Source organism: Pholcus phalangioides, unplaced genomic scaffold (genome assembly GCF_987345545.1).
Source record: "Pholcus phalangioides strain wild (caught in Gottingen) unplaced genomic scaffold, Ppha-v1.0 ptg000022l_1, whole genome shotgun sequence".
Lineage (NCBI taxonomy): Eukaryota > Metazoa > Arthropoda > Arachnida > Araneae > Pholcidae > Pholcus > Pholcus phalangioides.
In genome coordinates, this window is record NW_028301615.1 from 19,289,040 (window position 1) to 19,314,479 (window position 25,440).

At 39.4% G+C, this 25,440-nt stretch overlaps 1 protein-coding gene and 1 pseudogene across 2 annotated transcripts in view; both read left to right on the plus strand.

Moving 5' to 3' along the window:
* LOC149069950 (uncharacterized) overlaps nt 1-25,440 on the plus strand; it is a 304,673-nt gene that overhangs the window by 217,792 nt on the left and 61,441 nt on the right. The window lies entirely within an intron of this gene.
* Nucleotides 4,911-5,231, plus strand: LOC149069951 (acylphosphatase-2 pseudogene; annotated as a pseudogene).

Sequence of the window (25,440 nt, forward strand, 5' to 3'; positions counted from 1 at the left end):
GGGGGGGGGGGGGAGGTCAGAGTTTTGCTAACTTTTGCTGACAAGGGGGGAGGGGATCAAAAATGGCTAAAAATTTGCTTACGTAATACTTGAACGGTCTCTAAATAACAACTTCCCGTGTTAACTTTAAATATGCATTTTAAACCTCTGCTTAACGGTCACTCCTCTTTGCTGGACAGATTTTTTTTATCCCACCGGTGTCCGCTAAAGAGGGATTTTACTGTATTTAAACTTGATCACCGTTTACGAGTGTGCTACTCACTGAAAAAATCGTTTATAGTTATCCGGACTTCTCTCGGATAACGTTATCAAGTTTTGTTTTGTTGAAAGGTTGTTTTTTTTTGCGCATTTTCAAGGTGGGTTATTGTTATCTGAATCCACGAGTTCCAATGTGATCACATTAAGCGGCATACACTATATTTCGAAGTGATTTGAACGTTTTACTGATGTAAACGGATTTTACAATGAGAATTTCCAGTTAAGGTATCCGACTACGTTGAAAACGTAATTTTTGGATGAAAATATCGATTTTAATTTTTTTTAAATGAAAGCCCTGTTTGTTTTAATTCCAAGACAGTTCTTGTTTTGTTAATATTACGCTTAGAATCTAACTTACGTTCACTTTGGTGTTGCGTTTTTACATACAAGTAATACGTGAATAAAAACTTTAAACGTGTTTCACGAAGAATGCCATTTTTGACATCTTAGTTGAATTTGAAACAGGAATACTAAAAATCTATTCATGGTATCATTACAAAATTTTAGTATAATATTTTGCTATATATTTTTGAGGTAATGAACTGAAATCTAAGGTCTCTTACATATATTTGCCTAATTACAGAGCGTTATAGACGATATGTAGAGTGAAATTTCAAAAAGATTCACACATACACAGTAACAGATTTGAGTGTAACTTATGAGCATACCGTACAATTCTTTAACTTTTAGCTCATAACCTGTACTATCACATGCTGAATACACCCCGAAAATAACAAAACGTTCCATTCGTAGAATTTTTTGCAATCGTGTTTCGAGTATCACACGGATTTTGCTTGAAATTCTATATGAAAATGACGTAGGCAGTCGAAAACTTGTAGTTCGTAAGCATGTAATTTTGGTGGATTCACATTTTAATCTATTGTGAGTGCACAGTAGCCATCTACCACCCACCAAAAGTATGACCTAGCGAAAGACCAGGCCAGTGAGGGACCAAGAAAATTCGCACGCATGTGAGTGACCAAAACAGAGACTTGAAGACAGGGGTAGGGGCTAAGTATGCTATATCTCAGGGTGGCAAATTTAAGGAAAGGCTCTCCTGAAGGGGGGAGTTTGGTCCAAAAAATTGAGCCGGTATTATATTATAAAAGTTTAATAAAAGATCTTTCACAAAACTTGGAAAAAAAAAACCACAATCAGCCTATTGATCACATTCACTCAAATGTACCCGATACGCTTATTGGTTGCATTTTTCATAAAATAACTTTTGTGAAACTGATATAGTGTAATAACAGTCTTAGACTAGAATGGGAGGGGGCAGCAATATCATATATCCGTCTATAGGTATAGAGCGAGGGACTATACGTTAGTGAGAGATCAAGTCGGTCGCTGTTTTTACCATTTCGGGATACTTTATATCGAAAAATATTAATAAAGTTCACTCTATAGTGCCATTTTAAAGAAAAGTGACGAGAACAGTAGTCGGGTGTCTTAAATTGCCTGATGTCGAATTTTAAAAAGGACTCTTTTTGAAGTTTAAAAAGAAAACACATACACGCGACGTCCATTAGATGAAGTCGTCTTATGAACTGAGAAACTCTTCTTTTTTGTTTTACCTCTTTTATCCCGAATAGTTTTTTCCCACGCACTTGACACGTTGTAAATGACACACGCGAGGACCGAAGGTAAAAAAAAAACTTGCACCGTCATCACGTGACACAAAAAAAAAAGCAACCGAAGACATCGTCGGTCCACTTCATCGCGTCCCTACAACATAGAAAATGACGGTCATCTGTCATCACTCGAAAATGTCCTCTTTTTCCCGGACTTTGTTTCTGGAACTTTCATTAGATTCGTATTCTTTCCCCCCACGGACCATTTTTTATTTTCATATTTTTTTTCGCGGTTGCAGTATATATAAAAAGTGTGTGTTTGAATATATTTTTACCCGAAAAAGTGGGAAAACAACGATTTTTGTCGGCAACATCTTTTATCATCGAACTCGATGTTGGTGTTTGTGATCGATTTCTGCCATCGATGAATACTGGTAAATCGAAAATCAAATTATGTATCGAGTTCCAGTGCGGGAAATATTTCCTGGCCCGTTTTTTTTGCCCATCGCCCCCATATTTGTTTTGTTTTTCTTCGCTGTTTTATCATAGGCACTCTCGTTCTAATCCAGTAGCAAAGGGCCATTCAAGTAGTATATCAGCAGATAATTGTCATTTCTGACCCCCCCCCCCTTTCAGTGGCGTACTTACGGGGCTTGGCGGACTAAAGCCCATTCTGGCAAGTTGAGAGAAGTGGTAAATTTGAGGAATGAACGACCAATAAACTTAGTAGAATGAAAGAAAGGCGGCGAAATTTGTATTAATTCAGGATAATATCTTCAGGTATATCTTTAAGGTAATATAATATCAGGCATCTTCAACCAGTTACTCGCGAGCACCACGGTGCTCCCTGAAGCATCCAGAGTGCTCGATGCTCATGTCCAATTTCGTGCTCGCGAGCACTTGATCGGCGTTGCAATTGAACGCCTTGCACTAATTGCATTCAAGAACTGAAATCATCCTGATTTCGCGCATTCGTACGTCAAACTTTATGTAAGGATGCTCTTCTTTTGATGATGGGTGCAGGCAGCGCTCGCGACTAGAAAAAAGGTTGAAGACCTCTGCCGAGACAGTAAGGGGACTAGGTCAGCGAGTGATCAAACGAGTGACTTGGAGAGAGTAAGTAAGCATGTAAATGAACAAAAGAGTGATCTACACAGCGAGGGATCAGGTCAGTGACCTAGTGTGTGTGCTGCAAGCATGTGAATGACTAAAAGAGTGACTTTAAGAATGTGTAAACATGGGAGTTGCTAAACGAATGACTTGGAGACACAGGTGTAGGTGTACTTGCAGGAGCTCGTGGGGGGGGGGGGCAAGCGCATTATAGAACAGAATTGTGAATTCGAGGAAAGAGGAAAAGAAATTAGACTAGAATGGGAGAAGGGCGGTAAATTCGTGTAGAGCCCGTAGGCGGAAAAAGCATAAATGCGCCTCTGGTTATGCACCTTCATGTACTGCAACTGGGCTCCACCTTCTGCAAGCGACAAAAACAGGAAAAATTAAGAAATAGGCTGTTAATCGTACACCGTGCATTTTATGGGGCTCCGATTCGCATATTTCCAGTGATATGTTTTTATGCAGCGCTCTCTGTTGACCAAATTTGAACTTTTTTCTGTACATTATCCCCCTTCGCAAGTGAGCATTAAATTTGCTCAAAATGCATTCAAATATACCGATTGCTTTAATTTTATAATTTTTTAAAAAATTCACGAATTTATGGAACCTGTACCTTTTGAAGCAATTTTTTTCAGAAAATATGTAATAAAATAAAATTTTATAAGTAAGAAATTTAGCTTATATGTCAGTAAACTAAATTCCAATGTATTCAAGGCTGTCTCAACCTTGTGGGACCCGTGTGTAATTTTAAGTAATTACTCTCAAAAATACAGTAAACTCTCTGTAGTAGCGATTTACAGAGTTTGCAAGCATGTGAGTGACCATGTCGATGAATGCCCAGGAGTGTGATGTAGAGACTTTTCACACACTCCTTGTGGCCTGGTGCATTGAAAATCCCAAAGAGCAACCTAGATACATGATATCAATAGGCTCTCTGGATATTATGCCGAGGTGAACAGGAAAAAAAGTATTGTTTCTCTCTCTACCGGGAATCGAACCCAGGCCCTCTAGGCAGAATATTCGCATAATATCCAGTATCTAGCAGAATATTGATTTCGTGTATCTTAGCCCAGCAAAAAATCATCATCCATGTCTAGTTATCTTGATAGTTTGAAAGCGTGACCTAAGACCTACCAAGGAAATGTGCGAGCATGTGAGTTACCAAAATAGTGACTGAAGAAAGGGGCGGGTATTTAGCGAGCTCAGGGTGGCAAATTTGAGGAATGATTGGGTACAGAAAATTAGACTTAGAAGGGGGGCGACGAAACTATAGATCCGCCTCTGGAAGACGCCTTAAATCATACATGCTTAACCCATGGCTGTCGGAATCATCTCATGTGGTCCGCGACCTCAAACCTAATGAGGTGGAAAAATTAACTTAGTAACACATTACCAGATCACACTTAAGTGACCCTCGGTGCAGTTCCACATCACTCAAGTGGTCCGCGACACTTTCCCATATGACTTAAGTGCCCGCGGCACATTAAAAGGGTCACATAAGTGACTTGGGGCAATGTTTCAGACCACTTAAGTGGCCTGCAACACATTCCCAGTTTAATTAATCGGCCAGCGACACATTTACAGATCTCATAAGTGTTCTTGGGGCGGTGTTTCAGATCACTTAAGTGGCCCGCGGAATATTTTGTGATCACTTCAGTGATCCGGACACATTTAGAGATTATTTAAGTAACCCGCGACACGTTTTCAAACCAATGAAGAGGCCCGCACTCCCTAAAAGGTTGAGCGCCCTAGCTTTAAATAAATCCACTCAAACTGAATTCGTTTGATCACCATATAACAATATGATACTAGCTTCAGGTGATATTTACGAAATCAATCGCATCGCCTTGGCCGTTGAAAAGTCTCAATCAAATGAAGACTCACTATATGTTTCCGAATGTTCGGCACCCCACTGTAGGATTTGCTCCGTTCCTCGTCGATCATAAGCAAGGTAAGCTCATAGCCAGGATGGAATCAGTGGAATTCGAAGTGTTCGGCAAAGTGCAGGGCGTCTATTTCAGGAAGTACGCCAAGTCCAAGGCTCAGGAGCTTTCGATCAGAGGCTGGATCATGAACCACGCCGTAAGAGGAACCGTCGTCGGGTTCGCTCTGGGTCCGTCTGATAAACTGGCTCTATTCAAGACTTGGTTGAGCGAACAGGGAAGTCCCAGGTCCGAGATCGAACGGTGCGAGTTCCGGAACCAGATGAAGGTCACCAAAGCTTCATGTCTCGCGTATCCCGATTTCGTCATAAAGCATTGGACCAATAATCCCGGGACTTCGACTTGACTGTCATGCATGTTATTATGTCTCGTAAGTGGGGATCATATGTTGTAATTAAACGGGGCTTTCCTGGAGATCGTTAGTCCTTAAGTGTTTGTGTTGAAATTGACGCTATCGAACAGCAAACAAAGTTTCATGCTTTACTGTTTACTCATTAAGTTAGTGCAGAGGCAGATTTATGGTTTTGCTGCCTGTGGCGCTACACAAATTTTGCCGCCCTTCCCCCTCTTTACTCTAGTCGAATTTTCTGGGCCACTCATTCCTCAAATTCGCCACCCTCAGAGATATAGCCCTTTTAGCCCTTCATCCCTGTCTTCAAGCCACTCTTTTGAGGTCAAAACTTCATTTTGATCTGGCATGCTTGCACATTTTCTTGGTCACTCTTTAGGTCATTCACCGACCTGGTCTCTCACTGTCTTTTGATCAGTCGCATGCTTGCACATGGTCTGGGTCACTCTTTTGGTTGGATGCTCCAAGTCACTTTTTTGGTCACATACTTGCAGACGCTCTAAGTTGCTCACTGACCTTATTACTTGCTCTTCAAGTCACTCCTTTAATCACTTACATGTTTGCAAACCCTCTAGGTCACTCTTTTGATCATTCACATGCTTGAAAACTCTGTATGTTACTCTTTAGGTTTCTGGGTTATTTTTTGTCATTCTCATGCTTGCGAACGTTCTAGTTCACTTTTTTAGTCACTCACATGCTTGCAAGCTCTCTAAATCACACTTTTGGTCACTCACATACTTGAAAACTCCCTAGGCTGGTCTCTTGATTACTCACATGCTTGCAAGTTTTTTTTGGTTATTCACCGACAGGGTCTCTCGCTCTGTAGATCACTCTCTTGATCTCTCACTAACGTAGTACCTCGCTCTCTACCTATAGACGGATATATAGTATTGCTGTCCTCTCTCATTCTAGTCTAAGACAGTTATTACACTATATCAGTTTTACAAAAGTTATTTTATGAAAAATGAAACCAATAAGCGTATCGGTTAAATTTCAGTGAATGTGACCAATAGGCTGATTGTGTTCTTTTTTCAAGTTTTGTGAAAGATCTTTTATTAAACTTTTATAATATAACACCGGCTCAATTTTTTGGACCACACTCCCCTTCAGGAAAGCCTTTTCTTAAATTTGCCACCCTGAGATATAGCATACTTAGCCCCTACCCCTATCTTCAAGTCTTTTGGTCACTCACATGAGTGCAAATTTTCTTGGTCGCCCTCTAGGTCATACTTTTGGTGAGTGATAGATGGCTACTGTGCACTCACAATAGATTAAAATGTAAATTCACCAAAATCACTTGCTTACGAACTACTTTGATCTCTCATTAACGTATAGTCCCTCGCTCTCTACGCATAGGCGGATTTATGGTCTTACCCCCTTCGGGCTGTGCGAATTTTGCTACCCTTCTCCCAGTCTAGTATTTGTCCAATCATTCCTCAAATCTGCCCCCTCCCACTTCGAATGTGCTGCCCTGGATTATATAAAATGCCCGCTAAGCCCTCCTGTAAATACTTTTTTGAGACAGCGCAGTGGTTTCCAACCCTTCATGCTCCAAGTAACTTTCGAAAATGCGTAGGGGGGGGGGGGCTTGCGTACACGCTCTGGAAAAGCATGTATATTCTTACACGTGACCAGCCATCAACGGCGATGGACCGCTGTTATATGGACGATATAAAATGAGGTCATGACCAGAAGAATGTGCACTGTGCAGTGGAGTCTTCCGTGCATGTGACGCAGATTAGACACGTATTAATCCAAGGCCATAATGTCCAGCATAGTCAAATGTGGTCCATCCAAGTTTGTTTATGGGCGAGTACTGTGACCGTCAAATGTTGGAGGGGGGAGGGAAGGTATTGGAAGGCTGGTCAAAGAGAACGAGCAAGACCTTCGAGTTTCCAACCAAAGTCCAAGTAGCTTCCGGAGTAGCTACTTCGGGCACTTTTTTAGTCACTCACATGTTTGCTGCTTGCAAGCTCTCTAAATCAGAGAAGACTATTTCCAACCAAGTAGTCCAAATCTTCCTTCCGGATATTCCTAAGTTTGTCCACGCATTGGTCAAAGAACGCCAACAATCACAACACACGTTGACAAATTATTTCCTTGGAGAATGTTCTGGAAGATAATATTCGCTGGAGAACATTTCGGCCGGGTAGGGCCAGCCTAGACCTTTATTGCAGCAACGACTGTTGGACCAGGCTGCACATGAGTGTGACCCTAGCTTTAGACGTGCGGCGCTAATGCATTGGCTTGTGAGTGTATATGAAATTATTTTAGTAAAAGATCGGATACACATCAAAAGGTATATGAAAAGCTGGTTATGTCGAAGCTTGCCTCTGATTAAACGGAGGCGTTTTATCGTCTCGCCTCAACGAACGCCTCGGGAATCACTTTCCATCGTCTTCGATAGCGATAAATTTTTACATGATTTTTAATTCGTAATTTTAACATCGCTGAAGTTATTTTAAGCGTATAAAAAACTTCGTTTCCTGATAAAAATCAATTTCCCCTTTGATCAAAATTCAGGAAGAATTTTTAGTTTCACGTGTGTGTGTATTAGAAAATACCGTCTCGATATTTTAAAGTAATTTTATGTCTTCGTATTTGAGGTAGAGATCAAAGGGATATTTCACCGACGGAAATTTTAGACATTGTTGGGGAAAGAGATTGTTGCTTGGAGCATTATTAAAGAATTTGAAACGTTAGCGGGGAAATAGTAATTTGTGTTTGGAACATTGTTGGAAAAGTAATTGTTGCTTGGAGCATTAGGAAAATGATTGTTGTTTCGAGCATTATCAAGAAAGTAATAACTGCTTGGAGTATTATCGGGAAAGTAATAATTGCTTGGACCATTTTTGGGAGGGTAATTGTTGCGGAGTATTATTGGCAAACTAATTGTTGCTTAGAAATATGAAAGTAATTATTGCTGGAAGCATTTTTTGCGAAAAAAATAATTGTTGCTTGGAGCATTGTCGAAGTAGTGAGAGTGGCGCCGAGCACTGTCGGAATAGTAATTGTTGCTTGGGAGAATTATTGGGATAGAAATCGTAGCCGTGAGTATTATCGGGAAAGTGATTGTTGCTTGAAGAATTTATTGAATGACGCATTTTATTGTTCAAGGAGGAAACAAGAGGAAGTGGTTTCCCAGTGGTTTCTGGTACGATGTCTTGGCTTAAATCGGGGTTTTTCGTTCCAAGTAGCTCGTGTCCAGTGTTCGCCAGTACGGATCAAAATTCAATTTTACTCCTCCAAATTTTTTTGAGGAGTAAAAATACTCTTTCAAATTTTAGGTAATTTTTCTACCTTTGTAATCTTTTTCTGCCTTGGAATTTATTTTTTCCCTTTATTTAGTTCTTTTTCTGCCTTGGAATTTATTTCTTCCCTTTATTTAGTTTTTTTGGCTTAGAATTTATTTTTCCCTTTATTCAGTTCTTTTTCTGCCTTGGAATTTATTTCTTCCCTTTATTTAGTTCTTTTTTTTGCTCCGAATTTATTTGTTCCATTTTTTATTTTTTGTTGTCCTCAAATTATTACTCCTATTTATTTCGTTTTCTTTTTCTGTCCTCACACTATTTCTTTTATTTATTCAGTTTTTTTCTTTCCTCAAATTATGACTCATTATTTAGTATTTTCTTCCCTGAAATCCGTTTTGTGTATTCCCTTTATTTATATACATTTTTTCTGTCGGTTTCTCATGGTGGCAGGCACCCACACAGACTAAAACCCCTTATACAGCATTGTTGGGTGCGGTGGCCTTGTATTTGTATAAAAATTTTCTTGTTGGTCGCTTGACCCTTAAATATTAGGAATCACGCGGACCAGTGATTGAGTGTTGTTCTCGTTAAAATTCCGTTACATATTGTTGGCATCGTTAAGACGCCAAAGTGCGATAACGCTCTAAATTTGCTTCCCCGAAACGAATCTTGCATCGAATGTTAGAATCCAAAAAGATTACGAATCAAAGTATTGTTACTGTAATCGTCTTGTTATCGATTCAGAATTGAATACTCATTTCAATTTTCATCGATCGGGAAATTCTCCGGATAAATTTCATTAAATGTCGATGATCACCATGAAATAATTTCACTCAAAATCTCTCTCTTTCTCATGTTCGAATCTCTTCTCGAACGAGCGAACGTAATCATTTCAAAGAAATGCAGCTCGAATAGAAGATAAATCTCCATCTTTTCCGTATACATACCACTAACTTCGAGAGAGTTGTTCTCAATCGGAGTCGAGGCTCGAACAACAACTCGGAAATTGCGCATTAGCAGCAACAGCCAAGGAACCTGGGGGAAGTAATCTGAAATTCAAATGAATCGAGTTTCGAACCCCCTTGACTCATTCACTCGCTCTCGAGCATCATATTTAACGATCGGCAAAAGAGGTCGGGAACGGGAGATCGCCAAAATTTTCTTGGGAATTTTATACTTACCTCCACTACTCCACAACTTGTTTGATGCGATTTTAAATATATTCCCCTGTACATGTATATACATTATGTGAGTCGTCGTGAATTAAACAACGCATCCGCACACACACATAGGCTATTTATTAGAATATTAAAAGTGCATTTTGAGTGTACGTTTAAGGTGATGCCTCCCAGGTATTTCCCTCGTCGAGCGTTTCCATGTTTTCCTGAATAATAAATAGGCTTAGCTTAAGAAGAGAAGTGGAGCGTCTCTCTCTCTCCATGATTCGTTGCACCTTGCTTCCATGTTTTGAGTAAACATCGAGCCTCAACATGTACGCAAACACGAGATTGCCCATCCAAGTATTTTTTTTTTACTTTTTGGAGACGCGTCTGAATTTTTTTTTTTTGGTGATTTTTGTCATGACTTCGATTTGTGTGTGTATGTTAGATATGAACATGAATATGTTTCAGGCAGTTATGATGGCTGGAATAGCGTAGAAAATGCATAGATGACGAGAGGTATTGCGAGATTCTCGTCATAACTGACTTTTACTGTACTTGGTTACTTTAAAAAGAGATAGAGGAGAAAGCGCCAAATATACCTTCATTCATTCATGTACTTAGTTACTTGACGCGTGTAAACAGGTCACAAGGGTCTCACTTCTAGCTTTTGGAGCCCTGGTTAAGACAAGGGGAGCCATACGAAAAAAATACGATCCAGAGGGACGCCAGAAAGGTTTTAAAAAACCACGGAGTTAAGGTTCGCACCAAAAGGTTGGTGAGCTAATCCATCGCCTTAAAGCATATAGCTCACCAAAATTGTTTTTGTAGATACCCTCCATGAATGATATGCTTGCTCCTCAAAAGAAAATATTCCTCTTCTCCTAAACGCTGTCATGAGTGTTCAACTTCTTGAAATAGACGAGATAATCTCTCAAAACGCCTCAAAAAATTTCGTAGTCGAAATTCCTGGCGAGAGTCTAAAATTAATGCTTTACACCAAGACTCGATCTTTATAAAACACAAAACAACGAGCAAAGATGGCGTGATTTACGGCAGAAATGGATTAAAAAAGGAAAAATAACCGCTTTTATAAAGCTTGAAAATTAAAATGGATATGGTTTCTCGTGGATTCAACCAAGCAGCGGAAAGATCGACGGCGTATCAGCTCTCTTTCTTCTCCCCCCATCTATGCCACTGTTTCTTTATTTAATGGTTTTTTTTCTTGAGAAAGAAGGTTTTCATTTCCGTGTTTTGCGTGAGAAAAGTCCATTTTGCTGAGAAAAGAGAAGGTTTAAATGACTTTTAATACGTTTAAACGGCTCGTTTGCTTGATTAGATGGTGCGGGGGAAACTAAAAGAAAATCCAACCTAAGAAACTTTTTTGGAGATTAAACTTCAAGTTTTTTTTGGGTTTTTCTTTCTCATTTCTTGACAGTTTAATATTGCCTGTTTTATGACATGTAATTACTAAAGAACTAGAAACTTTTGTCTTTTTACCCGAAATTCAAGCTGATATGAAATGATTGCTCATTAGTGACGTTGAAGATCAATCCATTTTGTTCTTTTCTGGAAGTTTTAGATAATTAACGAATACGTAATAGAGGAATATTAGCTTTCCTCGGACGGCGTCAAAGAACATTTCAGGCTACAAAAATCCATCGACCATGTTTACATGACAATTCAGCTCCACCCTTAGCTTTAGTTATGTCCCATTACATCGACTCCATTCCAGTCTTCTATGAAGATGCGCGAAGCTCTGTGGGTGAAATTCTTGGAAGTGAAAATTCATAGACATGTACTTTAGTAGAAACAGATTAACTTTTGGAGGGAGATAATATATACACGAGGAAGAACTACTTAATTAAGTACACCCAGAGCGTGATAAAAACAACAGCTAGACGCGTTTCAGAACTATATGAAGTTACAAAATTTTGTGAAGTTCCGAAGTTCTCCATTTTTGATCTTGCATCTTGATGAGCGAGTAAAAACTTCCGCTATATCAGATTATATTTAAGTCAAACTCACAATTTTTAGTTTTTTGAAAAAGTTCATGATAGAGGTGACTGCTTCTCCACTTTAGCTCTCTCCTCCGCGTCGCAATGTTCCTCCGCGTTACGCTCTAACCCTCGAAAAAAAACGGTTTTGGTGTGTAGCTAGCACATCGCGGGAGATTTTAATGGTCGATTTTGCGTAGCCACACCCCGATACCTGTTTTTGTGCAGCTTTGAAATCACAGAGAATTATTATGTATGGATTTTTGAATCGGCCGGATAGTACGGAGACCGGTTAGTCCAGAGTCATATAACAAGGGCTGTCTCATAAGACGCTGGAGTCGGTACCAGCTGACGTCACACGTGACGGTGCTAGATCACCCACGGTACTTTATAGTATGGGTTTGAGCACCCAACTAAATCGATTCAAAAATCTAAATTTCCTGTGTAAAGATCAAGACGAGCACCACAAGTTCCAAAGTTCAAAACACTTCCGACGCCCTCCGGGAAGCAAATATAAAAAAAAATCCTAATATGCAATGTTTGAAGTTATTACTGTTCTTTTGAATGTTAATATCAAAGGACATTATAACTCACCGACTATTGCTTGAATTTAATCAATTTCCCAGCTTATAAATGATAAAAATGCTACATGTCCATACCTGTCAGGCCAAACAAGGCCCGGGCTCTGTCCCTTCCAAAGCATCAGCCCTTTACCCGTGTGGGTTGGACAAAGCTGGGGGAGGATAAAACGACGCCGGGTCCGCATGCCATACTTCGGACACTAAAGCAATACCACAAACGAGAAATCCCTTTCAATCGTATGAGGATGTCGTTTGCTATAAAAACAGTAGCAGAGTCGAGACGTCACTCGGCACCTCCGAGACCACGCCCACTGAGCCAAGGCGGTAAGCACGACATCAAAGAGGTGAAGCAATCGTTACTGAGTTAGCCCTGGGTTAGTCGCAAGTCGGATAGTGGAAAGTCTACTGTAATAAGAAAAAAATTGTTTTTTGATAAGTTCATCAAACGAAGAATACCCGGCAATATTAGTGAATGCGTCGAGAGAAAGATGTTTGTCGACAACACTAAATAAATTACAAATTCGTCTTCCTCTCCTTACACCCCCCCCCCCCTCTTCCTACGGGTAAACAAAGGTTCCAGTTTTGGTTTCAAACGCCATCTTTTTTTTTTGTTATTTTTAACATCGTCTAAAATTGCAGCTAAAAATCCTTCAATAAGTTTCAAGAGCGCTTCATTTCTAATCTTTTTTTCCCCCGATTTCAATAAAACGGAGCGTGATTTCATCGAGTTTCTGGGAAAATTTCGAAATTAATATTTATATATAATGGAATTTTCACGCGGGGAAAATTGTTAAAAACGTACGTAATAAATTTTAATGAGCTTTTGTTCCGAATCGGAACCGAAATGAAGAGGTTTGTTCGCGTGTAGAGCCATCTTTTTTTCCTTTTTTCGTCCTTTCATTGTACGTATTCAGTCTTTTATCTTCCAGAAATTCCTGGGAAATATCTCTTTTGTTGCGGCGGCGGCTTCTCCATCCAACAACACAAAAGTTTATATCTTCACTCGCGTCGGTCCATTTTTGTGTGTGTATCGTCCATTCTTTTATCTCCCGTCCGTTCATGTGTTTGTTCCCGCTTTTGTTTACCTCGTTTTGCCGTAAACGCAGATTTTTCCCATTCTTTCCTGTTTTGTGTTTTCCCTACGAAACCCTCTCGAATTATCAATTTGTATATCTTTGCTTTATGAATAATTGGAGTATTATCATCATTGTTGTTGTTATTATTATTATCATCATCTTAAAATGTTTCAAAGGATACGCATTTGTTACGTATTTGTCTCATTGTTTGAAATACTTTTCGCTGTAGATAGGCTTCCGACCGTTATTACTAGAGCCCGGATTATATGCGAATGTGCATATTTTGGCCTTTTTTAGCATTAATGCATATTCATTATTAGAATTTTCAGTTTAAGTGCATATTTTTGAATAATACATATTTATAAAATATTTCATGAATATTAACCGTTTTATTGTAAGGCCGGAAACGCGTGTTATCCCTCCCATTTCGACTGCAGAGTTCTGGGGCATCCTGTGTGTGTGTGTAGGCATCTCTCTCTAACACACGGGGGGGAGGGACCGAGATGTCAGTCCAACCTCGTCTGACTGGAATTCAAAATGTGTTTTTCAGCTGCAGAAAGCTGCCAGGTGTCGAATTCTTTGTTACGTTTTAAAAACTAATGGAAGAAACGGTGCTCAAATTATACAAGAAGTGTCCCATAAATTCATAAATAGTTTAAAAATTCATAAAAAAATTGTAGGATTTGATATATTTGGATGCGGTTTGCGAAAAAGTTATTCTCACAAAGGTGTAATTTTTTTTACCGAAAAAAATAAATCAGTATTTTGTCGACAGAAGGTGCTGAACGATGAAAGAAAAGCACTACAAATATGCAAATCGTAGTCCTATAAACTGCAGGGTGTAACGATTAACCGCTCATTCATCAATTCTCCTCTTACTGGCGCTTACATAAGGTTTCCACTGCGATGTTGACATTGGAGACAAGGAAATATTGGTGAGATTGTTTTATCTCAGCCACAAATCACCAGCTGAAACTTCACGTTTCGGACACAGAAGAGATTGAAGAAAGGTTCAGGTCTCATCACTCCTGATTTGATTTCATGCGGCACCCTCGAACGACAAAAATTTGACCTAGATTTTTTCTGCACCCAAAAAAATTCCCCCTTCGTGAGAATAACTTTTTCGCAAACCGCAGTAAAATACAGCGATGCCTCGATATAACCGCTCGATATTCTGCGGACCAAGAAAAATTATCGTTGTAGAGAGATTATCATTTGATCATTTTTGTTGCACCAGCGGTCATTTTTTGCACACGAGGGCTAATTAGACCGGGACCTACATTAGACCGGGATTTTTTTGCGTAATACACAGAAAGTGCTTCACGACAACTTCTTTAACACTTCAAAGGGTAGCTCATGCAAAATACCGGTGTTATTAAACACCCTCGGATGAACAAATGCAATTTGAAAATATATTGAAGGTGATTTTGAGTGAAATATAAAAAAATATCGTTGTAAGGGGTTTCGAAAAATCCTCTGAAATTATCGTTACACAGTGATTTATCGTTGTAAGAGGGTACTGTTGTATCGAGAAGAGTTGTATAACATCAGACTATGGGCAATTCTAGAAAAGATTCGAAAAAAAACAACGTTGTAGAGGGAGGGATTTATCGTTACATCAAGTGTCGTTGTAGCGAGGTTTCACTGTATACCGATTCCTTCAATTTTTATGAGTTTTTAAACCATATAGGAATTTACGGGACACCCTATAGATCTTTACTCCTCGTCTTTTTGTCTAATTGAAGTTACACATTAAAGCCCTTCATAGCTGTGCGTGTGTGTGCAGCGTTCGCAGAACCATCTGCCGGCCAAGTGTGTGTGTGTGTATAAGTCGCTCTCAGCTCGTACGGACCCGCACCCTCAGTATTAGTGTAGGGAAGTTAACTGAACGTATTAGGGCTCGATGCGCCCTAATACGGCCGACGCTAGATATAACGATCCCTTTCATCCCGTCAAAAACGGACTTTATATTGCGAAGGTCGTTTCGAAAGTAAAATATACATGATAGTCGTTCCATGAAAACATTTGGGACTTATCTTACCGGTCGTTATAACGGAATGGTCGTTACAACGAGCGTCGACTGTAGAATGTTTTTGACTCTGGGACCTAATTGAAAGAAAATACGTACAATAATATTTTCATGTATAATCCTTTCAGACCCTGGTGACACAAATGTGTGGGTCGCTTTTTTTTTCACTGTACATTTCTTTTGACCTCAGGAAGTTAAACCTCGACGTTAAGGATTATGTAAGTTTTGAGTTAGAAATATAGAGAATATGAGCTTTATAGGCGCTTTCATTAGAGGGCAGCACTCGAATTTGAACTTTCAGAGTTTCTTTAAGATATCTTTCACAGGAGAAAGTACCTCCAGGAAAAATGTGATTTCTTAAATAAAATTTAGTAATAAAATTTCGGGGAAAAAATTAATGTGAAGATGGATATACCCTGCATCACATCTTGGCTGAAAAAAATTTAAACTAAATGAATTATTTCTTCACAAAACAAATTCAGATTTGCTTTCATTTATGTTTTTAATGCAGTTATTTTTCAACTGCAAAAAGTCCAAAAAATGAATGCTCGAGTCAGTTTGAAAGAGGATAATAGATAAATATAGTAGCGTACAAAGATTATTATTAATGTTTTGCATAACCACTAAATTAGAATTGCGTTCCACTGATATAACGGAAGAATGAAATCGTAAATCGCTCTCGTTATAAAACATGTTTTCCACGTGTTTTTTTTGTTAATGTCAGCCGTTTGTGTAGGACATCAAATGTGGTAATCGCATTCCTTCTTTCTGAGGTTTCAGGTATGGAGTGAAAGAGAAGAAGAAAAATCGCATTTATACGAGTATTTTGATCATTGCAGCCTTTCTAAAATAGATTAACCGGGCATTTAAAACCTAATCCCAGTAGACACGCGAGTCATTAGCCGGAATGTCACGAGGAATTCGTCAGCTCGTCATCACCTGCAGCGAAAGCGAACTCGGTTATTAAATGGGGTGAAGTGTCGGAATGCGTCATTAACACCTTTTGGGGTGTACGTGTGTGTCGTCAATGCCAGCCAGCAAACCAACCGTCAACGGGCATCGAGCAATTAGCGAGGAAACCTCGCATTTGCTAATTGCTTTCGCATTTTGAAACCTCGGTTGTCGGATCTAAATGAGATTTTAAGTTATGTTTCGGTTCGAAACGCGTTAAGTAGTAGGATATATATTCAGGTTTTGCCACACAAACGTTTTCTCCCTCTCTAGTATGAAAATAATCCTGGTAGAAGTATACAAGTTACCAACGCTGATTCTCTCGTCTTGGTTAACGATGCCCGAGAGAATCGGCGATGACTCCATCAATGTTTAGAATCTAGTCGATTTCTCAATCTAACAACATTGTAAAATATATATTTTCCACTGTTTCGAATGGTGTATGATAATAGAGCATTCATCCGCAAAATATTTCCCAAATCAAACATTTCGCATTCATCTGCAAAAAATATTTCTCAGATCCCCAATACAGTCGAATCCCGTTTTAACGAATACCGTTATAGCGAAGATCTCGTTTTAACGAACACTTTTCTATTCTTTCAGATAAGCGTACATAGGAACAATGCAACAAGTTTGGAATTCCTTTATAACGAAGTGATTTCTCCGGTCTCTTGGAGTTCGTTATAACGGGATTCGACTGTATTTCGCATTCGTCCGCAAAAAATATTTTTCGAATCAAAAATTTCGCATTCATCTGCGGAAATATTTCTGAAATCAAAAATTTCACGTTCATACAGGGTGATTATAAAAAAACTATCCCAACATATGGGCCCCCTAACTATCATACCATTCACAGAAACTGAATGAAATTTTGGCATAAGGTATTTTGATGTATGCGCTCAAGAATGATACGGAAAACAACAGTGTCACTCTAACAGTTACGGTTACAGTGCGAAAATTTCGAAAATATCAAATGGCAACACCAAGTTTTTTGTATTGGAATGTGATCTCCATTGTGAAAAACCCCTAAATAGCGTTCGAACGGCAACTGTAGCATGAAAATCACCGGCGGTAGATAGGCTAAAAGTGAGGACAACCAATAAGGACAGAGAAGCAGCATAAAATAAAGCATTTTATTGTGTTTCACAAATTTTCCACATGACCTTGTGGAGGACTAATCAGGCTGGGATCTCAGCCGAAGACGAATGAAACGAACATTAATGCTCTGGTGCACGGCAAAGTCCTTTTTACTTTTTCCTTGCCTAGCTCCGGGGATTTCTGTGCTACAGGTGCCATTCCAACGCTATTTAGTGTTTTTCAGTATGGAGATCGCATTCCAATACAAAAAACTTGGTCTTGCCATTTGATATTTTCTCACTGTTACCGTAACTGTTAGAGTGACACTGTTGTTTTCCATATCATTCTTGAGCGCATACCTCAAAATACCTTATGCCAAAATTTCATTCAGTTTCTGTGAATGGTATGATAGTTAGGGGCCCATATGTCGGGATAGTTTTTTTATAATCACCCCGTATTTCTCATTCATCTTCAAAAACATTTCGCAAATCAAAAATTTCTCATTCGTTCTCAATAAAAAAAATTTAGCGTCTCCACCGCAGGAAATAATTCTCTAATCAAAGATTTCGCATCCATCGCACCTACAGCGTGTTCTGTAATTTCTTAAATCGTTTAAAATTTCGAAAAATCAAGGAATTTGCATATTTTTAATGTGTGTATGTGGTTTGCGAAAAAGTTATTCTCACGGGCGGGAGATTTTTTTTTCTCCCTGCAGGAAAGTTCAAGTTTTTGTAGATAGAGGGCTCTGCAAAAATGCAAATCGCTGGAAATATGCAAATCAGAGTCCTATAAAATGCCGGTTGCACGATTAAAATCTCACTTCTGAATTTTCCTGTTTCTGTTGCGAACATCTGGTTTTCATGTTGGCATCAGTGGATAAATCCCTACTAGGTGAAGTTGCTGTACCATACCCACGATTTGACGGCTGATGCTTTTCGAACGTTTCGGACACAGGATATATTGGAAAAAGGTTCAGGTCGGTAATTTGCTTTCATACAGCAAACTATTTTTTTCTGTACCAAAAAAAGAACCACTTCGTGAGGATAACTTTTCTGCGAACCGCATTCAAATGTATCAAATTCTTCCATTTCTATTAATTTTTTAAACTATTCACGAATTTACGGTACACCCTGTACATTCGAAATAGAATGAAATGATTAAATTGATGAACTTGAGATCTAGAGTCTACACCTCATCCGGAATTTCAACCCAGACATTTCGGATCGAAGGTTTGTGCGTGAACCAATCAGCTATTTAGGTGACCCAGGATTCTCTATGTTTGCCTAAAGATCGAAAAATGGTGAATTTTGCGCTTGAAACAAAGAACAGTGACTCGAAATCAGCTATGCTTGGCATAGTGATTGATCATAGGGAGATCATAGGCGAAAAGAAGTCACTGGAGCTGAACTAAGAGCTCCGAGATTGAACGCGGCGACGGTTTCATTCCTGGAGAAGAATCAATGGCGTAACTCGATCTCATCACCGTTATGTTTCGCCTCCTTAACCCTTTTCTCCTCAAGGGCGTCAAAATGTAAAGACGAGTGAAAAAAAACGGGGCTGCTGAGAGATGCCACATCACCTGAAACTAAATACATAATATTAGGTCATCCGAGGGCAATGACAGACAGCTTTCTCTCTCTGTCTCTCCCATATATAACGTCCTTTCCAATTACATACCTGGGAGAAACGTTTACGCCACAAATATCTCGAGATGTTTTGTTAGTAATATTTACTTTTTGTATTGTCATCATCCCTTGGCGTCACTAATCGCTCTCAATAAAATTCTTCGATTTGCTGTTCTCGAGTGAAATTAATGAGCGACTCTCGTCGCATCTTAATGGCGTTTCTTTTTTCCCGGAGCAATACGTTAATCAGCCATTCAATCTAGTTGTTTATGGATGGACACTATCGGCCTTTATTGCAAATCAGGGAATCGTGCCACACACGTGTCGGTGCCCGCGGGGGGGTCCCTCACGTAAATAGATCGTTGAATTAATTGCCGCTTCCAATTTCTGGATTAAGTGATTACATCCTCGGAATAAACTTCGTTTGTTAGATGGTTGTGTAGTTGTTGTATCGGTCGATCGGTAATTCGATTTTCGTATCGCGTTTAGATGATCATTCGGTCACGTGACGATGCCACCACACATATTTGATATGTAAGGGGTTATATATTTAATAATGTCCTGCAGCCACTCTTCTCAACTTCACAAAATGTTCGTGTGTCTTCGACGAGTTTCGAAAATGTGCAATGTGACTGTCGCATTTTTGAGACGTGCTACCCATCTGACTTCCACACTAAGAAGCCACGATGGTGGTGGTATGCAATTGCCTGTATGTATTATGCTTGGATTTTATATGTTGCTGACCTGATTGCTCACTGTAAGAGAAATTTTCTTTAAATGGCATTGCGGCTCTTATTAACAGACTGCTTAGGGGCCATTCAAGTATCACGTAAGCAGATTTTCAGCCATTTTTGATCCCCCCCCCCCGTCAGCAAAACACTGATTCCCCCCCGTCAACAAAATTTCGTCAGCAGCTTAGATTATATTTCATATCTTCAAAAAGGGGTGGTTGATAACGTGAGCAACCTTCAAACCCCCTCTCCCCCCCCTGTCATCAAAAGTCAGCAAATCCGAAACCCCCCTTCCCCCCCTCGATGCTGACGTAATACTTGAATGACCCCTTAGTTATCTAATAACGAATTGAATTGATAACAATCTCATAAAATTCCCAAAATTATTGTAGATGGCGGAAATTCCAGTCTTTGCTTTTTATTGCTATCATCAGCTAGGTTAAGTGAAGCCGGTTTCGTTTTTTTTAGTCTATTTTCGCCCTCACCCTATGAGTTCTCTTTCGCTCATAACATATAGTGGAAAGATACATTATATTTTTGGGAAGAAATCATATTAACGGGAGTATGAAAAGAAAGGAGGCAAAGAAAAAGCAACTTCCATTGATAGGGGGGTTACTATAAAGGTGGTTACTACCCGGTGAATAGAGAGGAAAGCGAACACAGAGAACTTGTATGAATTTATTCCACTGGTGTTTGGACGCAATATTACGTCCGTGATCTTAAAGAGGTTAAGATTATTTTCCATAACTTATGAATTAATGAGTTTTGAAACTTTTTAGGCTGTAATTAGCAACTTTACTTGCCTTTGACTATATTTTGGCTATAATTAACTTACAGGGAAAAAATAATTCGCTTGAGAATGCCCCAAAAAAAAACTTTACACAGAAAAAAAATTCATAACATTATCCAAAGTCCTGATTATTAGAAAACGAATTTTTTTCCGATATCGGTCCGTTCCGTCCTTTGCAAAAAAAGTGATAACAGTACCCGAATAATAGCATTATCCATGATTCTAATGAGTGACGTGTCGACGGTATTTGATTACATTTCATGATGCGATTGATCACGCGAAAATGACAGAAAAAGGGGGGACAAAATCAAACTAATGACAGGAAAAATTTGTCTGAATATAAAAATAGATATTTTTCATGAATACTTCCCCCCCCCCCACTTTCAATCGATAGAAGACGATTACATCACTTCGAAAAAGATACACCGGAAGGTGGGGAATTTATGGCGCCAAAAATTCATTTCAGTTGATTCAAAAAACTGGGGCTTTAAAATCGATTTCCACTTCAATTCGATCAGTTTTTCGAGGGAAAAAAAAAAAATAAAGAAAATTCTTTCCCTCATATTCCCGGATCGTACATTATATTATTGGAGAGAAAAAAAAAGAGGAATTGGGATATTATGAGTTTTCATGTTCGATTTTCCCCCATCACATTCCACATAAAGAGACAATCATAAAAAAAAAAAAGGTAGGGTAAAATTCGTATCGGAATAGAGAGGGAAAATAAACACGATATCTCTCCTACAGCAACCCTTTCACTGCAGAGAATGCTGATAAACCAATAAAACGATCGCCATTTGGCGCTTTTTTTATTGTTTATTCTTTGTAGAAGAGGCGGATTTATAGTTTAGCCGCCTTTCTCACATTATGTCTAATTTCTCTCCATATAGGCCACTCATTTTTCAAATTTACCGTCCCGGGTAGATCGCTAAGCCCGCTTATCCCCCGACTCCTATGAACACGCCTCTCTGGTTTGGTCACTCACATGCTCGCACACTTTTAATAGTCGCCCGCTCTCTGGGTCGCGCTTTTGATCGCTCACTGATCACATCCCTTGCTCTCCAGGTCACACTTTTGGTCACTTCTTATGCTCATAAACTCTCTAGGTCACTCATCTACCTGTTCCTTGCTCTTTAGGTCACCGTCACTCGTCGATCTGGTCACTATTTTGAGTATTTTCTTGCTTACGTTACACACTCTATAGGTCACTTTTTTTAATCGCACAAAATGACCTGCTCCCTCACTCTGTAGATCACTTACATGCTTACACGCTCTATACATCACTGTTTTGGTCATTCGCCGACCTGGTCCTTTTCTCTCTATGCCACTCTTTTGGTCATTTACATGTTACGTTAGTACACTGTTTTAATCATCCACATGTAAGTACACTATTTTGGTCGTTCACATGCTTGAACACGTTTTAGGTTACTCCTTTGGTCTCTCACCGATCTCAGCCATTGCTCTCTACGTCACTGTTTTGGCCATTCACCGACCTGGTTCCTCACTCTTTAGGTCACTCACTCACTAGTTCCATATTTTGGTCATTCACGTACTTGCACTCGCTTTAGGTTACTCTTTACTAAGCGACCTAGTCTCTCGCTCTCCTGGCCTTTTCTTTGGTCACTCACCGACCTGGTCACACGCTTTGTAGGTCACTCTTTTCATCACTCACGTCTTTACAAATTTTTGATCACTCGTTTGGTGACTAGCTGATGTAGTCCTTCGTTCTCTTGGCTAATCTTTTGGACTCACTGACTTGTTTCTCCCAATCACTTTTTTTTGTCACTTACGTGTTTGCAAACTCTAAGTCACTCTTTTGGTTACGGACTGAGCCGATTCCTCACTCTCTAGGTCACTCATGTTCTTGCAAACTTTCGGTCACTCGTTTAGTCAAACACCTGATCTAGTCTCTCTCAGTCTCTATACAGAGGCAGATTTATAGTTTCACCGCCTGAAGGCTATACAAATTTTCCGCCCATCCTCCTTTCTTCTAACTTTCTTGATCACTAATTCTTCAAATTTGCCACCCGAGGCTGTATCCCGTCAAGCCCCACCCCTTCCGTAAATATGCCTCTACTTTGATAACTCACAATTAATATTAGGTTGAGATTGACGATTCAGTTATTGGGAAAGACTCGCTATTTTATCCTTGGCAGTATAAAATCTCGCCAAATTTCACGTGCTAGAAGTGTCACCTGCGGTTGAGGGATTAAAAAAGTTATCATCGCTATATATTTAACTCTCAAACTTCACTATTTATACTTCTATTGTACGCCTTTTCGTTGTAAAATCTTTTGTTGTTCTATCGCCAAAACACAATTCAAAGATTACACGAGTCCGCACAACTTTCTGTCCACCCTTTAAAATAAACGTCAGTCCGTAGAAAGCTACCGTGAAAACAAATTGAATAAATGTCCGACTGGACAAAAAAAAGAAGCCTCCATAAGAAAAATAACCGCATACAACAAACACACAGAAAAAAGTGACTACAGATGGCATTGAGTGTTTGTCAAGGGCAATTAAAGATGATGGGCGCTTGTTAATTGGAAAGAAAGGACTTAACATACACACAGGATGTGCCCGCGTCAGAGACTCTTTTCCCGAGAGCTTTGCCTTCACTTAATCTCCGATATACGTACGTACGTATGTGTGTATGAAATGTTTCCTCCAATCTAAAACTGTACAAGGGATTTCCCGTTTCAGCGTCATAGGATTTTTATTAATCCGACTTGTGTTGTGTGGAGAAATTAATTAACTACTCGCTGTGCTGCTGCTGCTGTTTCTGAGACTGCGTCGACGCGTGTGTTGTGATGTGCGGTTCATTCTGAACCGCGTTTAAATACGTGTTAATGTATCTTTTACGGTAAAAAAAATCTGCTAGAGAAGGATAAAGCTTTTAGGTTTGACATGGCTATATATTCGCCTCGATTAAATTTAATTTTAAATAAGATTGATCTTGTTAACCCCTTATCTTTCTTAATCCCCCTCCTTCTCTTAAAATTGGCCCATTTTATCTAATTGACCCCTTAAACCCCAAGACACCATCCGCCCCGTAGAATTCTAACGAGTTTGGCGTCATATGGTACCATAATTGAACCCGCTGTAAATATCCCATGTATGGCGGATTCGTTCATTAAAGGTTTCTGTTGATAATCGTGGTTAGCTCTAAATCATTGGTTGAGGGGGGGGGCGCTTTTGAGTGCAGGAGTGAAGAGCTTTATATGTACTGTATTCTGCGTTATGACGGCGTAGCCCAGGGCTGCTGGCCAACAGCTGGCCCGTGAAGTGATTTTGTGAGGCCCGCGACAAGGTACCGTGAAAAAGTTAAATTTGTGATCATTTTCTGAACAATCGGTTCCAACAGCAGATTTGCTGGTTTTTGATGACAAGGGAGAAGGGGTGGGGAGGAACTTACGTCATCAACCACCCTTTATAAAAATATGAAATACTCTTAATGGCACCTTTTCTGTGTGTGCCAGAAACGAGAAAAACCTTTCCCCAGTTTGTCGGCAACTGAACTAACATGCACCCTAATGATAAGTCCTCTATAGAATCACGTTAGTGATCTCTAAATGTTCCCCGGATCTTGCAAGTGCTCTAGAAATATGTCGCGGGCCACTTGAATGCTCTATGGAACTTAGCCACAAATCACTTAAGTAATCCGGGATGTGCCGCGGGTAACTTGAGTGATGTAGAACCACACTGGGAGGGCACTTGAGAGCTCTAAAACTGTGTCACATGCCACTCAAGCAATCTCTAAATGTGCCACGAATCACTGAAGTGTTCTGGAACTGTGTCGCAGTTCACTTAAGTGATCTGTGAATGTGCAACGGACGTACTTGAGTGATCTGAAAATGTGCCTCGGGCCTACGTAAATACTCTGGAATTGTGCCACGGGTCACTTAAGCGATTTTACAAAATTTAGTTTTCAGTAATTCAACAGAATTTTAAAAAAATTCGCAGAAATGATGATCCAACTGGATTCTCAAAAAAGATTGTTCAGCTGAGTTCTCACGGAAGATGACTCAATCGGATTCTCAAAAAAGAGAAAATATTCAATTTAATTCTCAGAAAATACAGGGTGGGCAAAAAGTCCGTAGAAACTTTAAAAATGAATAAAAACCAGAAAAAAAAAACAGTTTGCAGGGTTAGTATCCCAAAGTCACGGGAATATTTTGACAGGAAAAAACACTCAAAAAACAGTCGATAGGTGGCGCTAGTACGAGTGACTTCAGAAAGGATAATTCAACAGAATTTCTAAATTTCTAAAAAAATTATTCTACCTAGGGTGACCATACGTCCCGTATTTCCCGGGACAGTCCCGGTATTTTCTGTTTTTTTTTGTCTGTCCCGACTTTTTAGCAAAAGTGTCCTGGTTTTTCCCGTATTTTGCACGAAGCCTACTTGAATTTTTATTCTTTATTGAAGTCAAAGATTGAAATTATTTTCAACTTATAAATTATATTTTGATAACTACAACTATAAATGAGTATATGAATCTCCCACTTAGTGAAAATTCTTTTTCGTGGAATTCATTTTAATCCACTGCAATTAGCAGTAATGCTGCATTTCCCGCCATTGTGATTTCTCCGTTATTTCAACAATATTTGGCGACTTTGTTCGGTTTTGGCGTCATTTTTGGCGATGTCCCGTATTTGGAATCCCAATGTCCCGTACTTCTCTCGAGGAAATATGGTCAGCCTAATTCTACCAAATTCTCAGAAAAAGATTTCAATCTAAATTATCTAAAGGAACGATTTCACCAAATTCTAAATTTAAGTACAGTAAATCATATTACTTTTTGAATTTACGAAACACCCACAAAATTTCTCTTTTAATGGAGGAGGGGGGACATTATTGTTTCTCACTCTATTGAGTATCGAGCGGGTTACGCGGGTAAGCCACATATAATCTCTCTCCTGTTTTGATACAACGCAG